The 20,218-nt window shown below is 45.0% G+C and overlaps 1 long non-coding RNA gene and 1 pseudogene across 1 annotated transcript in view; one reads left to right on the top strand and one right to left on the bottom strand.

The window, feature by feature from the left end:
* LOC134729911 (uncharacterized) overlaps positions 1-20,218 on the bottom strand; it is a 76,383-nt gene that overhangs the window by 18,563 nt on the left and 37,602 nt on the right. The gene's annotated exons all lie outside the window — the stretch shown is intronic.
* On the top strand, positions 4,770-8,114 carry LOC100990491 (argininosuccinate synthase-like; annotated as a pseudogene).

Here is a 20,218-nt window from a genome sequence, read left to right as displayed (position 1 = left end):
AAGCTCTGAAAACATACTATAGGAAAAGAAACAAGGAAAGAAGAGAGAGAGAAAGAGGGAGGGAGGGAGAGAGGGAGGAAAAAGGGAATGACAGAAAAGACCTTGAAGAAAAATCAACTTAAGGATCAGAAGGAGGCCGGATGCGGTGGCTCACGCCTGTAATCCCAGCACTTTGGGAGGCCGAGGTGGGTGGATCACCTGAGGTCAGGAGTTCGAGACTAGCTTGGCCAATATGGTGAAACCCCTTCTCTACTAAAAATACAAAAATTAGCCGGGCGTGGTGGCAGGCGCCTGTAATCCCAGCTACTCAGGAGGCTGAGGCAGGAGAATCGCTTGAACCCGGGAGGTGAAGGTTGCAGTGAGCCGAGATTGTGCCATTGCACTCCAGCCTGGGGGACAACAGCAAAACTTCGTCTCAAAAAAAAAAAAAAAAAGATCCCAAGGAAATTATTAAAATTTGCTTCATGCCATAACATACATTAATGAGACTATTAATTCAATAAAGTGTGAGCTCAAAGAGAAGATGATAAAACCACAGAATGAGATTAAAAAGATGTGACTGAAACTATATCATCATAGGACTAATCAGTAAGCTAGAACATGGCAAGGAAGAATAGATACCACTGAATATAAAATTATAAAGCATAAAATATGAATTCAAGTAGAATAAAAATAATGCTAATAAATTAAGGAAAAATAGAGGATCAAAATTCCAACTAATAATCGTTGGCTTCTCTGTGCTAGAGAAACTACAAATGCACCAGAAGCTGTGGTGAAAGATACAATAGTAGAAAAATTTCCACACTCTCACCCCAAGTGAAGGAAAAAAATCTGGATATGCAAATCGGTTCCAAGAAAATTGTATATAGAATGCTCAATATAGAAACTACCTTAGTTAGTAACTACTGAACATCAAGTACAAAGAAAGAATTCTTTAGATGTCCAGGAAAGCACATCGCCCACTGTAATGGTTAATTTTATGTGTCAACTTGACTGGGCCATGAGGTACCCAAACATCTGCTCAAACATTATTCTGGGTGTGTCTGTCAAAATGTTTCTGGGTGAGATTCACATTTCAATTTATAGATCGAGTAAAGCAGATTGCACTCCCCAATGTAAATAATCAACTGAAGACATGACTAGAACGAAAAGGCTGAAGAAAAGAGAATTCTTTCTGCCTGGTTACAAGAGCTTTTCTAGCCTTGCGACTTGGTCTAAAACAATGGTTCTTCCTGGGTGTCAAGCCTGCTAGCATTTAGACCGAACTATTAGAACCATCAGTTCTCTTGGTTCTCGGGACTCCAGATTCAGACTCAGACTGGCTCTCCTGGGACTCCAGCTTGCTGCCTCCAGGTCTTGAGATTTCTCAGCTTTCATAGTTGCATAAGCCAATTCCTTATAATAAATTACACACAGAGGCACACACATGCACATCCTATTGGTTCTGTTTCTCTGGAGAACCCTGACTAGCACATATACACAAAGGTGAAAAAAAATCAGACTGGCTTCCCAGGTATCCCTAGTAACATACAATGGCAGAAACTAGAGACACATTCACAAATTCTAATGAAAAGAAACGGTGGCCAGGCACGGTGGCTCACGCCTGTAATCACAGCACTTTGGGAGGCTGAGGAGGGTGGATCACCTAAGGTCAGGAGCTTGGGAACAGCCTGGTCAATGTGGTGAAACCCTGTTTCTACTAAAAATACAAAAATTAGCCGGGTGTGGTGGTGCGCCTGTAATCCCAGCTACTCAAGAGGCTGAGGTGGGAGAATTACTTGAACCTGGGAGGCGGAGGCTGCAGTGAGCCAAGATTGCACCACTGCACTCCAGCCTGGGCAACAAAGCAAGACCCCGTCTCAAAAAAATAATAATAATAATAAATAAGAAAAGAAACTGTGACTCCGGAGCACAGATTCAGTCATGGCATCTTTCTAGTATAAAGACAATAACAGATAGTTTTAAACATAAAAGAACTAGGAATATCACTGAAGTGCCCTTCTTGAAAAAATATGTGACGATGAAATCTAAACAAATAAAAGGTGAATCAAAGTAAAGATCAGAGAAGCTATGGTACAAAGACTGGTGGGGAACAACACTTCCACTTAAACCAAGAAGTTATACTAAAACAATGAAAACTATGATTACAGAAAGTAAACACTGTAAATCTGGATAACTTGAAAATAATAACATAACTAACAGCCAGTGAAGATGGGCAAAGAGAAGATCGAAGAGTATTAATGTTCACACTTTATACTACCTAAAATTGAGGGGAAAATATTTTTATTTTTTAAATTATTTATCTTACTTTACTTTATTTTATTTTATTTTATTTTTTGAGACAGAGTCTCACTTTGTCACCCAGGCTGGAGTGCAGTGGCACTATCTCGGCTCACTGCAACCTCCGCCTCCCAGGTTCAAGCAATTCTCCTGCCTCAGCCTCCTGAGTGGCTGGGATTACAGGCATGCACCACCACACCTGGCTAATTTTTGTATTTTTAGTAGAAATGGGGTTTCGCCATGTTGGCCAGGCTGGTCTTGAACTCCTGACTTCAGGTGATCCGCCCGCCTCGACTTCCCAAAGTGCTGAGATTATAGGGGTGAGCCACCACGCCCAGCTGGAAAATACTTTTAAACGTTCTTCACAACCTCTTTTATAACTTTAGAGGGATAATTTAGGAAATATTTCTTGGGGAGGAAAAACATTTTTTTTTGAAGTCCAACAATTCCTCCAGTTATGTTTCATTTTATTTTTCTTCTACTGAATTCAACAGTTTTTTTTGAGAAACAGTACTTAGGCCATGATGACATTTTTATACAATATCACTATTTGAGTGCATGCATAGAAAGAGGCAAGTCCCTTTGGTGTTAACTGTGGCAGTGTCTAGGTGGTGGTATTTTAGGTGATTCACACTTACTTTTCATTTTTACTTTCCTAAATAGTTTGAATTTTTTTTTTTTTTTTTTTTTTGAGACGGAGTCTCGCTCTGTTGCCCAGGCTGGAGTGCAGTGGCATGATCTTGGCTCACTGCAACCTCCGCCTCCTGGTTTCAAGCGATTCTCCTGCCGCAGCCTCCCGAGTAGCTGGGACTACAGGCACACACTGCCACGCCCAGCTGATTTTTTGTATTTTAGTAGAGACAGGGTTTCACCATTGTTGCCCAGGCTGGTCTCGAACTCCTGAGCTCAGGCAATCCACCTGCCTCAGCCTCCCAAAGTTCTAGGATTACAGGTGTGAGCCACCGTGCCTGGCCAGTTTGAATTATTTTTTAAAACATTTAAGCGGTTTTAAAAAAAAAATGCTAGACACTAAAATGCAAATTACCTAATATATACCTAACCGTTCTTTGTTTTTCTAAAATAAATTTTCAATTTCTAAAAATATCAAGTTGCCCCCTAGCTATCTAATTGCTATCAAATATTTGATGCAGTGCTTACAAAAAAAATGATGCAAAATTATTTCATGCACCTTTGCCTGTACTCTCTCTCAATGGAAGAGAGCTAGAGAATCTTAGGAAGGAAGAAAGGAAAAAAACTGGCTGGGCACGTTGGCTCATGCCTATAATCCCAGCACTTTGGGAGGCCAAGGCAGGTGGATCACCTAAGGTCAGGAGTTCGAGACCAGCCTGACCAGTATGGTGAAACCCCGTATCTACTAACAATACAAAAATTAGCCAGGCATGGTGGTGTGCGCCTGTAGTCCCAGCTACTCAGGAGGCTGAGGCAGGAGAATCACTTGAACCCGGGAGGCAGAGGTTGCGGTGAGCCAAGATCATGCCACTGCACTCCAGCCTGGGTGACAAGAGTGAGACTCCGTCTCAACAAAAAAAAAAGGAAAAAAAGTAAGCCTTTTACTTTCTCCCACTTGAAACATACATGACTGCAGTCCATTTTACCTCCAGAGTAAATAAGTAAAAACGACCCAGACATTATCTTAATGAGGCAGAATTCATATAAGTGTGGGCCATGGTAGCAGGTTTGAATACTGACTCTCATTTCTAGGTCTGAATAGAAACCTCGGTTTAAATACTGACCCTTGAAATCTAGGCTTGAATATTGACTCTCATTTCCTGGCTGTGTGACCTTGGCAAGTTCTTCTTTCGGATTCCCAGGGCATATGGCCACAGAACATGGTACATGATGGTAAGAATTAAACAGACAACATGTGTAAATAAATTGGTACATAGTAGGTCCTTGGTAAATGGTAGCTATTATTATTTTCAAAATAATTATTTCACTAAATTGAAAGAAGGGACTTGGAAAGACAATCAAATTAGAAAACATTCTGGAAACCTCTCCAAAGGCAACTTTTCCCACTTCCACAGCATCTATTACCTTTTTCGTGTCTACGGCAGGAGTGTGAGGGCCCTTTCCAGGGGAGCTGAGAATGGACAGTTTCAACAATGAAAAGTGGTAGTAGAGTCTCTTTCCTTCTCGGTACTATGTAGACCAACACAAAGCCTGGCTCTTTCTGGACTCAAGTAGAAAGGAGGTCTCTGCTCATGATTTCATGGTATCAGCTTTGTAGCATGCATCTGGATTAATTTTTATGAGCCCTTAGAGTATATCATTTACCAAGTTGTAAGTGCAATCAGGTTGCCTGACTTCCCAGAAACTAGGTTCACGAGATAGTGCTGAGCCTTTCCGGGTGAATGAATGACCAGAATGCAAGCCCCTCCTAGCCCTTCACTGAACCGTGGCTCTCGAGGGTGTAGTTCTGCATGTATCACTGGGCTGCAGAAATGCTTTCCAGTCCAGCTCACAGCGCTATGCACACAGCTCCTCCTTCTCCATCTGAGGAGGGCATTTATAGGGCACACGCAGCTGTCCAAAGAGGAACAACTCCTTCAGCAGCGCACTTTAGGCTTGGCTTTTGTGAGAGAAGAATAAACATGAGCTTTGTGGAAGTTAAAGATAAGAAAATACTGCGTCCTGGCTACAGGTCCAAGTCCAATCTCTTACACTCACAGAGCCCATCCTTTGAGTCATCAGCACAGAGCTTACCAGTCCTTACCAGTAAGGGCATTCTCTCAAGAATCTCAGGCTCTAATTCTAATCCTGAGTTAGGCTAGACAGCACACTTGCCACCCCCCACTTTGGTGTCAGGAGCTGATGTGCCAAATGTATATCAGGTCCTTAATTGCTGGGATGATTTTTTCACATTCACTTTTGGATCTTTTTTATCTTTTTCTTTTTTTTTTGAGACAGAGTCTCGCTCTGTCTCTCAGGCTGGAGTGCAGTGGCATAATCTTGGCTCACTGCAACCTCTGCCTCCCAGGTTCAAGCAGTTCTCTGCCTCAGCCTCCCGAGTAGCTGGGATCACAGGCACCCACCACCACGCCTGGCTAATTTTTTGTATTTTTAGTAGAGACGGGGTTTCACCATCTTGGCCAGGCTGGTCTTGAACTCCTGATCTCAAGTGATCCACCCTCCTTGGCCTCCCAAAGTGCTGGGATTACAGGCGTGAGCCACCGAGCCCAGCCTGGATCTTTATCTTCTATTATTTTGAGAGGATGGAAAAGCAAGGTACAAATGCACTTTATAGCACTCTATCAGGCACTCTGAAAAAAAATGTGAACTCTCAGGCCAGGCACAGTGGCTCACGTCTGTAATCCCAGCACTTTGGGAGGCCTAGAGGGGCAGTTCACTTGAGCCCAGGAGTTCGAGACCAGCCTGGGCAGCATAGCAAGACCCCATCTCTATAAAAAAGAAAAAAGTTTTCTAAATAAAAATTATAAAGTAACTTAAGAGTATAGTTTGATTGTTTGTAAGCCAGGTGTGGTGGTTCACGCTTGTAATCCCAGCACTTTGGGAGGCCGAGGCAGCTGGAGCACCTGAAGTCAGGAGTTCAAGACCAGCCAGGCCAATATGGTGAAACCCCCATCTCTACTAAAAATACAAAAATTAGCCGAGTGTGGTGGCGCACACCTGTAATTCCAGCTACTTGGGAGGCTGAGGCAGGAGAATCACTTGAATCTAGGAGGCAGAGACTGCAGTGAGCCAAGATCTTGCCATTGCACTCCAGCCTAGGTGACAAAGTGAGACTCATTCTCAAAAAATAAATAAATAGGCAGGGCATGGTGGCTCACACCTGTAATCCCAGCACTTTGGGAGGCCGAGGCGAGCGGATCACCTGAGGTCAGGAGTTCGAGACCAGCCTGACCAACATGGAGAAACCCCATCTTTACTAAAAATACAAAATTAGCCAGACGTGGTAGCTCATGCCTGTAATCCCAGCTACTCGGGAGGTGAGGCAGGACAATCACTTGAACCCAGGAGGCAGAGGTTGCAGTGAGCCAAGATCACACCATTGCACTCCGGCCTGGGCAACAAGAGCGAAACTCCATCTCAAAAAATAAATAAATAATAAATAAAAATTTAAAAATAAAAAATAATAATTGGATTGTTTGTAAAACAAAGAAAGGATAAATGCTTGATGTGATGATACCCCATTTAACTGATATGATTATTATGAATTGTATACCTGTATCAAAATATCTCATGTATCTCATAAATATATACACCTACTATGCACCCACAAAAATTTTAAAACACAAAATAAAATGAACCAAGGACTTTAGCAGATGCATCACTAAAGAAGATTTAGGCTCTATCACCTGCCACCACTGCCCGGGCCCAAGTGGTTCACTGAGCTGTGAAGACAGATTCCAGACGCTGGGAACTCACGCCTCCAATCCCAGACGCTGTGTCCAGCAGAGGCTCTGTGGTTCTGGCCTACAGTGGCAGCCTGGACACCTCCTGCATCTTCGTGTGGCTGAAGGAACAAGGCAATGACATCATTGCCTACCTGGGCAACATCGGCCAGAAGGAAGACTTCAAGGAAGCCAGGCACCGAAGCCCGGGGCCAAAAAGGTGTTCATTGAGGATGTCAGCAGAGAGTTTGTGGAGGAGTTCATCTGGCTGGCCATCCAGTCCAGTACACTGTATGAGGACCACCTCCTGGGCAGCTCTCTCCCCAGGCCCTGCATCGCCCGCAAACAAGTAGAAATCACCCAGCAGGAGGGGGCCAAGTGTGTGTCCCATGGCACCACGGGAAAGGGCAATGATCAGGCCCGGTTCAGCTCACCTGCTACTCGCTGGCCCCCCCAGATAAAGGTCATTGCTACCTGGTGCATGTTCGAGTTCTACAATCGGTTCAAGTGCCTCAACAATCTGATGGAATATGCAAAGCCACACGGGATTCCCATCCCAGTCACTCCCAAGAACCCGTGGAGCATGGATGAGAACCTCATGCACATCAGCTATGAGGCTGGAATCCTGGAGAGCCCCAAGAACCAAGCGCCTCCAGGTTGCAGCACGAAGACCCAGGACCCAGCCAAAGCCCCAACACCCCTGACATTCTCAAGATCGAGTTCACAAAAGGGGTCCCAGTGAAGGTGACCAACATCAAGGATGGCACCATCCACCAAACCTCCTTGGAGCTCTTCATGTACCTGAACGAAGTCGCGGGCAAGCACCGTGTTGGCTCTATTGACATCATGGATAACCGCTTCATTGGAATGAGGTCCCGAGGCATCTACGAGACTCCAGCAGACACCATCCTTTACCACGCTCATTTAGACATTGAGGCCTTCACCATGGACCAGTAAGTGTGCAAAATCAAACAAGGCCTGGACTTGAAATTGGCTGAGCTGGTGTACACCGGTTTCTGGCACAGCCCTGAATGTGAATGTGTCCACCACTGCATCACCAAGTCCCAGGAATGAGTGGAAGGGCAAGTGCAGCTGTCTGTCCTCAAGGGCCAGGTGTACATCCTCCGCTAGGACTCCCCACTGTCTCTCTACAATGAGGAGCTGGTGAACATGAATGTGCAGGACCATTAGGAGCCAATCGATGCCACCGGGTTCATCAACATCAATTCCCTCAGGCTGAAGGAATACCACCGTGTCCAGAACAAGGTCACTGCCAAATAGACCCCTGTACAATGAGGAGCTGGGGCCTCCTCACTTTGCAGAGCCCCCAAGTACGGGCACTAATTGTTGTAATAATTTCTAATTGTTACTTGTTCTCCCTGGCTGGTAGCGTAGTAAGGCTGCCAGGCTCCAGCCTTGTTCCCTGGTCCCCCATGAAGCCTGCAAAAGTGGTCAGCGAAGGGAAGGGTTGGGGGCAGCTGCAGTGGGGAGCTATAAAATGACAATTTTAAAAATATACATTTAAAAAAGAAGAAGATTTACAGGAAAATAAGCATATGAAAGATGCTCCACATCATATGTCATCAGGGAAATACAAATTAAAACAACAATGAGATACACACTTATTACAATGAACAAAACCTGGAAGGCTGAAAACACCAAATACTGCCAAGGATGTGGAGCAAGAGGACTCTCATTCACTGCTGGTGGAAATGCAAATTGGTACAGCCACTTTGGAAGACAGTTTGCAGTTTCCAACAAAACTAAACATATTCTTACCATACACTCCAGCTGTCATGCTCTTTGGTAGTTACCCAAATGAACTGAAAATTTATGTCCACACAAGAACTTGGCTCACTGCAACCTCTGCCTCCCGGGTTCAAGCGATTCTCCTGCCTCAGACTCCCAAGTAGCATCACCATCTTGGCCAGGCTGGTCTCGAACTCCTGACCTATGGTGATCTGCCTGCCTTGGCCTCCCAAAGTGCTGGGATTATAGGTGTGAGCCACTAAGCCCTGCCAAGATGTCTTTCAGTAGGTGAATAGATAAACAAACTCTGGTACATCTAGACAATGGAACATTACGTAGCTCTAACCAGAAATGAGCTATCAAGCATGAGAAGATACAGAGGAAACTTAAATGCATATTACTAAGTGAAAAACACCATCTGAAAAGGCTATGTATTGTATGATTCCAACTATATGACATTCTGAGAAAGGCAAAACTATGGAGACAATAAAAAGGTTAGTGGTTGTCAGGTCTTGGGGATTGGGGGAGGATAAACAGGCATAGCACAGAGAATTTTTAGGGCAGTGAAAATAATCTGTATAATTCAATAATGTTCAATAATTCAAGGCATGTCATGCATTTCTCCAATCCCATAGAATGTACAACACCCTCATATGCAACTGTGAACTTTGGGTAACAACAGTGTGTCAATGCAGGTCCGTCGACGGGAACTACTGTTCCACTATGGTAGGGGATGTTGATAATGGACGAGGCTATGCATGTGTATGGGAAGGGAGTATATGGAAAATCTCTGTACCTTTCTCTCAATTTTGCTGTGAGCTTAAAAATGCTCTGGCCAGGTGTGGTGGCTCACACCTGTAATCCCAGCACTTTGGGAGGCCGAGGCTGATGAATAAACTGAGGTAGGGAGTTTGAGACCAGCCTGACCAACACAGAGAAACCCTGTCTCTACTAAAAGTACAAAATTAGCCAAGCGTGGTGGTGCATGCCAGTAATCCCAGCTACTCAGGAGGCTGAGGCAGGGGAATCGCTTGAACCCGGGAGGCAGAGGTTGCAGTGAGCTAAGATCGTGCCATTGCACACCAGCCTGGGCAACAAGAGCAAAACTCCATCTCAGAAAAAAAAAAAAAAAGTAAAAGGACATGATTAGAGAAAATTGAAACAGCCCAAGTCACCAAATTCCTAAAGAAGTGATATCTGGTTCTATAGTTGCCTATCAGTGTGTTAATGTGTAGGTGTGGAGGCCTGGCTACACCCAACACCTACCTGGGAACCAAACAATTCCTACCAACTAATTCCTCCTTTTAATTCCTAGAGTTGTTGCTTTTCTTTCCCACACCTTTATTTACTCTCCCTCCCTCCTGGAGGAGGAGTTGAGACATCTGCAGATACACCTTCCTGGGAAGGTAACCAGCGAGGTTGTGGGAGTTTGAAGTCCAGCCCAAGCCCTCATCCTTATCTCATTGTCAATTGTCTTATAAGGAAATAGTCCAGGCACAACAATGTCTCCTCTTCCTCCAGGTCATGAGTTATTTCCTTATAGACCTTTTCTAACCAGTCTTACCCTTAAAAAAGGAGCTGAAGAACAAACCTGTGCCATTCTTGATGTGAGATGGGGAAGATTTGGAGGTACTGACCTGTGGAGTTTCCATCAATATGTAGCCGTGCACAGTGGCTCACGCCTGTAATGCCAGTACTTTGGGAGGCCGAGGTGAGTGGATCACCTGAGGTCAGGAGTTCGAGACCAGCCTGGCCAACATGGTGAAACCCCGTCTCTACTAAACACAAAAAATTAGCCGGGCATGGTGGCTCATGCCTGTAATCCCAGCTACTCTGGAGGCTGAGGCAGGAAAATCACTTGAACCCCAGAGGTGGAGGTTGCAGTGAGCTGAGATTCCATTGTACTCCAGCCTGGGTGACAGAGTGAGACCCCATCTCAAAGAAAGAAAAAACAAAGTAATTACTCTCCTCATATAGTTGAGCATAAATTCAGCTAGCATGGACTTGGGGATCTGCTGACAGGCCTCCATAATATATGCACAATATGTCCATCCAGAATGCATAAATATGGAGTGCATACCTATAGAATTACCTGCCTAACATGTCTTTTCTAAGAATGTATTTCTTCCCCACCCCGACTCTCACAACTCCCACTCAGGTACATTTTTACCATAGGAGTCACTTTACACATACCTTAGGGCCCTGTTCCCCAGTCATTGTTCATTCACCCACAGGTTAGCACTGGACTTAAGCTGGGCCACAGTCCTGCTTTGTGGCTCATAGCCTAGGGATGACGGGCAAGCTGAACTAATCTCTCTTCACTGGCTCCACATTTATTAATAGATATGAACTCACATGCTCCTGGCAAGCATGTCCTCCACTAAGAGAAGAAAGCCACTCTGAAATGAGAGAGTGAAGCCAACATTCAGAGGGGAACATGAGATGAGAAGAATCCTGACAACCTTCTAGTGTCTGGCTTTCAGCATTCAGAACCCAGCTGCATCTCTGCTCTTCCTGTGTCTTGATTATTCAATTATTCCTAGAATTCTATTTAAAAAACAAAAAACAGATCAAAAGAAAATACTGGAATCGGTTGGGTGCCATGGCTCATGCCTGTAATCCCAGCACTTTGGGAGGCCAAGGCGGGCGGATCACCTGAGGTCAGTAGTTCCAGACCAGCCTGACCAACATGGAGAAACCCCATCTCTAGTAAAAATACAAAATTAGCTGGACGTGGTGGCAGGCGCCTGTAATCCCAGGTACTAGGGAGGCTGAGGCAGGAGAATCGCTTGAATCCAGGAGGCGGAGGTTGCAGTGAGCCAAGATAGCGCCATTGCACTCCAGCCTGGGCAACAAGAGCAAAACTCCATCTCAAAGAGAAAAAAAAAAGAAAATACTAGAATCCTTCCAATCAGTTGCCCTTCTTACATAAGGTAGTTTATATTGGGTTTCTAACATCTACAACAAAAAGTTCCTAAAAATTATAGAATGTGACGCTCTTCAGTGCTCAGATTGTGTACTAATGAGACATCACCTGATTCCTGGGAGAAGGAAGTGAGATAATGAACGCAGGATTGCTTTGTCACCTATACAACATGATTCATTGACGACCCTTCTGAAGCCCTTACATTCAACTGACTGAAAATAAAAATTTCTGCTTAAAGACCAAAGGGTTTGCCATGCTTTATAATTTTCTTACTTTTTCATACTTTCTGTAATATCACTTTTTTTGAAATCTTGAGAGTTACCCAGTCTCCTTTAGATTAATAGAAACTTGACTACAGAGTCAATGCATGTTATATAGGCACAAGAATACCATTTGTAGAATAGCCTGCTGTGGCACTTTCCCACCCCTAATGCCTGGACTCTGAGGGATCTGTGAAGTGGGCAAGACATTCTAGGGTTATTTTTAGCATTTTAAAATCTCTAGCTGGCCGCAGTGGCTCACGCCTGTAATCCTAGCACTTTGGGAGGCCGAGGTGGGTGGATCACAAGGTCAGTAGTTCAAGACCAGCCTGGCTGACGTGGTGAAACCCCGTCTCTACTAAAAATACAGAAAATTAGCTGGCCGTGGTGGCAGTCACCTGTAATCCCAGCTACTCGGGAGGCTGAGACAGAGAATTGCTTGAACACTGGAGGTGGAGGTTGCAGTGAGCCGAGATCGCGCCATTGCACTCCAGCCTGGGCGACAAAGCAAGACTCCATCTCAAAAACAAACAAACAAACAAAAAAACTCTAACGACAATTGTACTTGCACCATATATCTATTTACACAAGTTAACCGTAACATCATATTCTTTGCTTTGTGCTAAAATTAGATCAATTCAGTCTGCCAGCTGACTAGCTCATGTTGCCCAAGTTCTAATTGGCTGTTGATGATACCCCTGGCATTGCTCTGGTGAAACTTGTGGATCAGACTGTTATCAGGTGGTAATATCCAAACAATACCCATAGTAGAATTGACCTGCAGGGAAGCACAGGGGTGAACAGCTGAAATTAAGGAACCTGTGGCAGTGAATATTGCCTATCCATTGCTATGTTTACATATCTCTGTGAATGAGATAAATATGTTTCTATTTGCTAGGAAAAGATGTTCAAAACATGAGAAAAAAGGGGAGAACAGGCTGGGTACAGTGGCTCATGCCTGTAATCCCAGCACTTTGGGAGGCCGAGGGGGGCCAGATCACGAGGTCAGGAATTCGAGACCAACCTGGCCAACATGGTGAAACCCCGTCTCTATTAAAAATACAAAAATTAACCAGGCGTGGTGGCGTGCGCCTGTAATCCTAGCTACTGGGGAGGCTGAGGCAGGAAAATTGCTTGAACCCAGGAGGTGGAGGTTGCAGTGAGCCGAGACCACACCACTGCATTCCAGTCTGGGCGACAGAGCAAGACTTCATCTCAAAAACAATAAGAAAGGTTGTGGGGGAATATAACAAAAGGGGCCTTAGGTGAGGAATGGTAACTTCTGGTCTATGATACTATCTAGGATGGTGGCTCCCTTGGCGTGTTCCCTAGAATACTGATTCTGGGATATTACAATAGAGTTACAAAAAGAAGAGTTATATGTTTTTTAAAGGGATACACTCACTATACTTGGGCAACACTGAGCCAGACAAATTTGTTTGTTTTGTTGTATGATTTCTCAGAGCCTTTAACACCTTTGTACTTTGCGAATCTCCAAGAGGAAGTTAAAGTGTCTCCCAGACTTATCTGACCATAGAACCCTTCTTGTTTGAGGCATTTAATGAGAGTATTCCATGAAATAGACTTTGGGAAAAGCTGATCTAAAAAATGCTCATTGAGTGCTTCCTATTTTTAGGACCTGGCTCACATAGACATTGTCAAACAGAGGTGGCTCTCTCAGTTGGCAGAGTCACTTCACCTACCACCTAAAGAGCTCTTCCACCTCCCATCAAACGGCCTTCATTTCCGTCATTAAAATGTCATGTCGGCCAGGTGTGGTGGCTCATGCCTGTAATCCCAGAACTTTGGTAGGCCGAGGAGAGTGGATCACCTGAGGTCAGGAGTTCGAGACCAGCCTGGCCAACATCATGAAACCCCGTCTCTACTAAAAATACAAAACTTAGCCAGGCATGGTGGTGTGCCTGTAATCCCAGCTACTCGGGAGGCTGAGGTGGGAGAATTGCTTGAACCCGTGAGGCAGAGGCTGCAGTGAGCTGAGATTACACCATTGCACTCCAGCCTAGCCAACAGAGCGAGACACCATCTCAGAAAAAAATAAATAATAAATAAATAAAGTGCCACATCTTTGGTTTTTTGCTAATACTTTTGCTAATCTAGTGCCCAATATAGGTACTTCTCAGAAGATGGGTCCAATTTCCTCAATCATTTCCTGGGGAAAAAAATACCTCTAATAGCAGAGCAGGGTGAATTAATAACCCTGAGTGAACTAAGTCTGTAGCAGCCAAATACTCAACATTTCCAAGTCTCCAGTTGGATTCCAACATTCTACACCATAATATATCCGTTTGCTTTAATATACACTGTTTTGTTTGTTGTTGTTGTTGTTGTTTGGTTGTTGTTGTTGTTGTTGTTTTGAGATGGAGTCTCACTCTGTCACCCAGGCTTGAGTGCAGTGGTGTGATCTCGGCTCACTGCAACCTCCACCTCCTGCCTCAGCCTCCCAAGTAGCTGGGATTACAGGCACCCACCACCACGCCTGGCTAATTTTTATATTTTTATATAAAACATGGTTTCACCATGTTGGCCTGGCTGGTCTCGAACTCCTGACCTCAGGTGATCCATCCGCCTTGGCCTCCCAAAGTGCTGAGATTACAGGCGTGAGCCATGGCACCTGGCCAATATACACTGTTTTAAATGATTTGGCAGCAAATAGGGTAGGTACTGTGATAATATGCACCAAGTCATAGCCCGTGGCTGTAGGTAACCCTGTCCGGCTGGCTGAGAGACAGGCCTTGGGGAGGGGGCATGGGTGAGACCTCAAGGAGGAAGTCAGAGTCCCCGTGAGAAGGGGTGGTTGGTGAGTACCAAGGCATTAGTACAAAGCGGGAAGATGGCCAGGTGCGGTGGCTTATGCCTGTAATCCCACCACTTTGAGAGGCCGAGCTGGATGGATCACTAGGTCAGGAATTCAAGACCAGCCTGGCCAAGATGGTGAAACCCCGTCTCTACTAAAAATACAGAATTTAGCCAGGCATGGTAGCAGGCACCTGTAATCCCAGCTACTCGGGATGCTGAGGCAGAAAATTGCTTGAACCCGGGAGGTAGAGGTTGCAGTGAGCCAAGATTGCACCACTGCACTTCACTCAGCCTGGGCGACAGAGCAAGACTCCGTCTCAAAAAGAAAAAAAAAAAAAAAGCTGGAAGATGCGTCTGTAATTGTGTGCAGCCTCGTTCAAGTGGGAAGTGGCACTGCCACAGCCAGTACTTGAAGCGGTGGCCAGTCCTTCCTCAGCAGGCTCTATTTCCCTTTCCTCCTTCCGATAAGGAAAGCCGCTCCGTGCCCACAGTAACCTTTTTCAATGCTTCCTCTTTCCTTTTCTATTGCTTAACCTCATTTTTGTTATCCCCTCCACCCATTTTCTTTATTTTCTCTTCTACTCTCCTCCAATCCACGTAAGATTTACCATTGTCTAGGGGTGGGGGGATGGGCAGATAAGGGTGACCGGGATCAAAGATTTGCCATCTTTTTGTGATGAAGGAAACAATTTCAGTTCCTTTAATTTCATGCCATAAGATCTAAACGGCTATGAACACAGTGGTGAAGGGCAGGGGGAATAACATTCGGCCACCTTTTCTTCCACTCTGTAATTACTGGTATTGATGTCAGTGTTGGAAGTAGCTTTTGACATTGTCAAGTTCTAGTGGTTTTCAAGCTTTTGAAATTGAGGAACACTGTCAAATCAACTTATTTAGTTTTTTGTTTGCTTTTTTTTTCTTTGAGACAGAGTCTCACTGAGTGGAGTGCAGTGGCACAGTCCTGGCAAATCTTAGCTCACTGCAACCTCTGCCTCCCGGGTTCAAGCGATTCTCCTGCCTCAGCCTCCCAAGTAGCTGGGATTACAGGCTCACGCCACCATATCCAGCTAATTTTTGTATTTTTAGTAGAGATGGGGTTTCACCATATTGGCCAGGCTGGTCTCGAAATCCTGACCTCATGATCTGCCCTTCTCAGCCTCCCAAAGTGCTGGGATTACAGGCGTGAGCCATTGCGCCTGGCCTAAAATCAACTTATTTGTAACAAAGAAAAATAGCATTTTTTTTGTGTGTGTATACATGTAACCATTATATTAAATATTCAGGACCCATGAAACACAGCAGAAAAAATCTTCACCTATGTTTCCCTTCTGTCCCTGCATGCCCATTCTCTGAGGCTGCTATGTGTCTTTGGACGGAATTTAGTGCCAGCCTTTTCTGGTTCCTTTTAGATCTAAAGAAGAAAAAAGGACGGCTGGCCGCGGTAGCTCACGCCTGTAATCCCAGCACTTTAGGAGGCCAAGGTAGGCGGATCACCTGAGGTCAGGAGTTCGAGACCAACCTGACCAACATGGAGACACCCCTATCTACTAAAAATACAAAAATCAGCTGGGTGTGGTGGCGTGCGCATGTAATCCCAGCTACTTGGGAGGCTAAGGCAGGAGAATCGCTTGCACCCGGGATGCAGAGGTTGTGGTGAGCTAAGATCGTGCCATTGCACTCCAGCCTGGGTAACAAGAGCGAAACTCCATCTCAAAAAAAAAGAAAAAGAAAAGAGGAAAGTCCTTTGCCCACTGTATTCCCTCAGTTTCAGTTCAGTTATTAATCCAATGAGTCCATTGGAATGAAAACTCTCAGCTCCTTTCAAAATTTATGCTTCTCTGCTCCCCAGTTAGCACTGCCTCAGGCTAAGCTCCAGCAATGAGAAAGGGAAAGGAGCTTTGGGTTGCTTTATTCTTATTCTCTATTATTTTATTATTATTTTTTGATACAGGGCCTTGCTCTCTCACCCAGTCCAGAGTGCAGTGGTGTGACTTTAGCTCACTGCAACCTCTGCCTCCCAAACTCAAGCCAACTTCCCACCTCAGCATCCTACAGGCTACACCACCACACCCAGGTAAGTTTTGCATTTTTTGTAGAGATGGGGTTTTGCCATGTTGCCCAGGCTGGTCTCAAACTCCTGGGCTCAAGCCATCCACCCACCTCGGCCTCCCAAAGTGCTGGGATTACTAGCATGAGCCACTGCACCTGGCCTAGAGTGTGTCTTTGGTACATGCCAGAAACTGTCTCCTCCTGGTTTACAAACTGATGTCCCCAGTAAACCTCTCCTTTCTACTATTTAGCCATCAGGATGGTCTTTTGGAAGATAACTCTTTCTCTCATGGGTTCTTGGGAGACTCTCACTTCTATGACTTTCCTTTCGTAAGTGGATGCCTTCAAGATGGGTGACTGAGTCTTCCATCAGTCTCTACCTCTGACTTTTCTCAAACTCCTGACCTTTTTTTTTTTTTTTTGAGACTGAGTTTCACTCTTGTCGCCCAGGCTGGAGTGCTGTGGCACAATCTCACATCACCGCAACCTCCGCCTCCTGGGTTCAAGTGATTCTCCAGCCTTGCCTCCTGAGTAGCTGGGATTACAGGCATGTGCCACCACACCCGGCTAATTTTGTATTTTTAGTAGAGACAGGGTCTCATCATGTTGGCCAAGCTGGTCTCGAACTCCTGACCTCAGGTGATCCACCTGCCTCAGCCTCCCAAAGTGCTAGGATTTTTTTTTTTTTTGAGATGGAGTTTCGCTCTTGTTGCCTAGGCTGGAGTGCAATGGCGCAATCTCAGCTCCCCGCAACCTCTGCCTCCCAGGTTCAAGCGATTCTCCTGACTCAGCATCCCAAGTAGCTGGGATTACAAGCATGTGCCACCACACCTGGCTAATTTTGTATTTTTAGTAGAGACGGGGTTTCTCCATGTTGGTCAGGCTGGTCTTGAACTCCCGACCTCAGGTGATCCGCCCACCTTGGCCTCCCAAAGTGCTGGGATTACAGGCATGAGCCACCGCGCCCAGCCATTAGTGCTGGGATTACAGGTGTGAGCCAACATGCCCGGCTCCTCCAGCCTTTCTCTACGGAGGTCTCCTTGCTCTCCTAGGTAGCTCTCTGAAGTAGAATCTAAGGCAACCCCCCAGGCTAGCTCTTTCTCTTTCTTAGTTTGTATCTGGTCCACAGAAACATGCCCCTTTGGCCTTTCATACAAAGGCAGTACAGTTACTTCCTCAATTACAGTCCTCCAGGCCACGTCTACAGCCTCCTGCTCCAGATCTCTTAAGACGGAGTCAGTCAGATACTGGTCCACTCATTCCCCTCACATGCGCAGGGGACACAAATCAAGTACTGTAAGTGGTCAGGAGAAGCCCTTTTCACTGGTCATAGGGTAAGAAAAAGCACCCCCTTTTCCCTGCTTCAAGGGTAAAGGGTACTAACAGCACACTGACAACGCTCTGTAAAGATGTAAAAATCTTCCCATTTCCAACTCCAGTCTCGTTTTATTCCAAAGTGGGCGACGATTGCAAAACTAATTTTCAGGCCAGGCGCGGTGGCTCACGCCTGTAATCCCAGCACTTTGGGAGGCCGAGGTGGGCAGATCACCTGAGGTCAGGAGTTTGAGACCAGTCTGGCCAACATGGTGAATCCCTATCTCTACTAAAAAAACACAAAAATTAGCTAGCTGGGTGTGGTGCCACATGCCTGTAACCCGAACTACTCGGGAGACTGACACACAAGAATCATTTGAATTCGGGAGGCAGAGGTTGCAGTGAATGGAGTGTGCCACTGCACTCTAGCCTGGGTGATAGAGCAAGACTTTGTCTCAAAAAAAATAAATAAATAAAAAATAAGTAGTTTTCAACATCTTTGTACTGGTTCTGCCTAATAGGTTTCTCCTACAATATGTTTTGAGTTCATATTTGTAACATTTGAACTAAGATAATATTTAGATGAACTCTAAATATTTAGGAATTTGAAAATATTGAAAATCGAAAATAAGAGTTAAAAATGATTGTTGCCAGGCAGGGTGGCTCACGCCTATAATCCCAGCATTTTGGGAAGCTGAGACAGGAGGATCACTTAAGACCAGGAGTTTGGGACCAGCCTGGGCAACAAAACATGACCCTGTTTCTACAAAAAAGAAATTTTAAATTAGCTGGGCATGGTGGCACAAGCCTGTAGTCCCAGCTACTCTGGAGACTGAGGCAGGAGGACTCCTCGAGCCCAGAAATTTGAGGTTACAGTGAGCTGATCACATCACTGCCCTGTAGCATGGGGGACAGAGAGAAACCCTATCAAAAAAAAAAAAAAAGATTGCTGTGGTCAAAGGTCAGCCTCCACCTCTATGAAATCAGTCAGGCATGTGCAGAATCTTTGAAATACCTGCATGGAGTCATCCCTGTTGACAAACACTACTAACCTTGTTCAGGCTGTTGCTATTTGAGATGAGTAACCTGAGGCCTAGATGAGTTCAGAGATTTACAGAGGATCACATAGTGATAGGCAGCAAAATAATGACCAAATCACGGTGCCTGGATGCCTATTCCTGTAAATTTATTGCCACTTGTGGCCAGATCCCATGACTCTTAGAGAGATGTATGTACATCCCGGGCAGGCCCTGTGGCTCTACAGTAAGAAACCTGGCTTCAAATCCTGGCTCCTTCATGTAACCCTTGAGTGATCCTGGGCAAATCTCTTATCTTCTCTAAGTCTTGGTTTTCTGTCTGTAAAATGACATTGATACTGGTATAAAGAACAAAATGGGTAATTTATAGGAAAGTACTTTTAAAACTGCTAGGCATTAGGTGAATGCTGTAGTTGTCATTATGATTACGGTATTGGGGGTGGAGATAACCACGGTTTGTTCAGGATAACCTTAGTCTTAGAATGATTATGAGACTTATTATAAAATCGCTAATTTATAATGGCGTTTAGTCATAAGAAATACATAATCTAGGCTGGGCACGGTGACTCACACCTGTAATCCCAGCAATTTGGGAGGCCAAGGCATGTGGATCACCTGAGGTCAGGAGTTTGAGACCAGTCTGATCAACATGGTGAAACCCCATTTCTACTAAAAATACAAAAATCAGCCGGGCATGGTAGCTGATGCCTGTAATCCCAGCTACTCAGGAGACTGAGGCAGGAGAATCACTTGAACCCGGGAGGCAGAGGTTGTGGTGAGTCGAGATCACACCACTGTACTCCAGCCTGGGTGACAGAGCAAAACTCCGTCTCAAAAAAAAAAAAAAAAAAAAAAAAAAACAGAAATACATAATCTAAATAAGTTCCAAAAGTTAGTTTTCCATATAACCTTTATGCAACTGTAAGTCTATACAACCTTGCCTATTAAAAAAGAATTTTAGGCAGGGTGTGGTGGTTCACGCCCGTAATCCCAACACTTTGGGAGGCCGAGGAGGGCAGATCACAAGGTCAGGAGTTTGAGACTAGCCTGGCCAATATGGTGAAACCCTGTCTCTACTAAAAATACAAAAAAATTAGCCTGGCGTGGTGGCACATGCCTGTAATCCCAGCTACTCGGGAGGCTGAGGCAGGAGAATCACTTGAACCCAGGAGGTAGAGGTTGCAGTGAGCTGAGACTGTGCCACAGCACTCCAGCCTGGGCGACAGAACGAGACTCTGTCTCAAAAATTAAATAAATAAATAAATAAATAATTTTAAAGAGAGTAGAAAGCATGTGTTACACTAATGTAATGATAAAGAACAGTAAAGGAAATACACATTTTGTGTGTATTCAAAAGCTGAGTAAAACAGCTAGATAAATAAACAAATTGAGATTACAAGACATCATGAAAGA

Source organism: Pan paniscus, chromosome 2 (assembly GCF_029289425.2).
Source record: "Pan paniscus chromosome 2, NHGRI_mPanPan1-v2.0_pri, whole genome shotgun sequence".
Lineage (NCBI taxonomy): Eukaryota > Metazoa > Chordata > Mammalia > Primates > Hominidae > Pan > Pan paniscus.
This window is presented reverse-complemented; position numbering and strand designations above follow the sequence as displayed.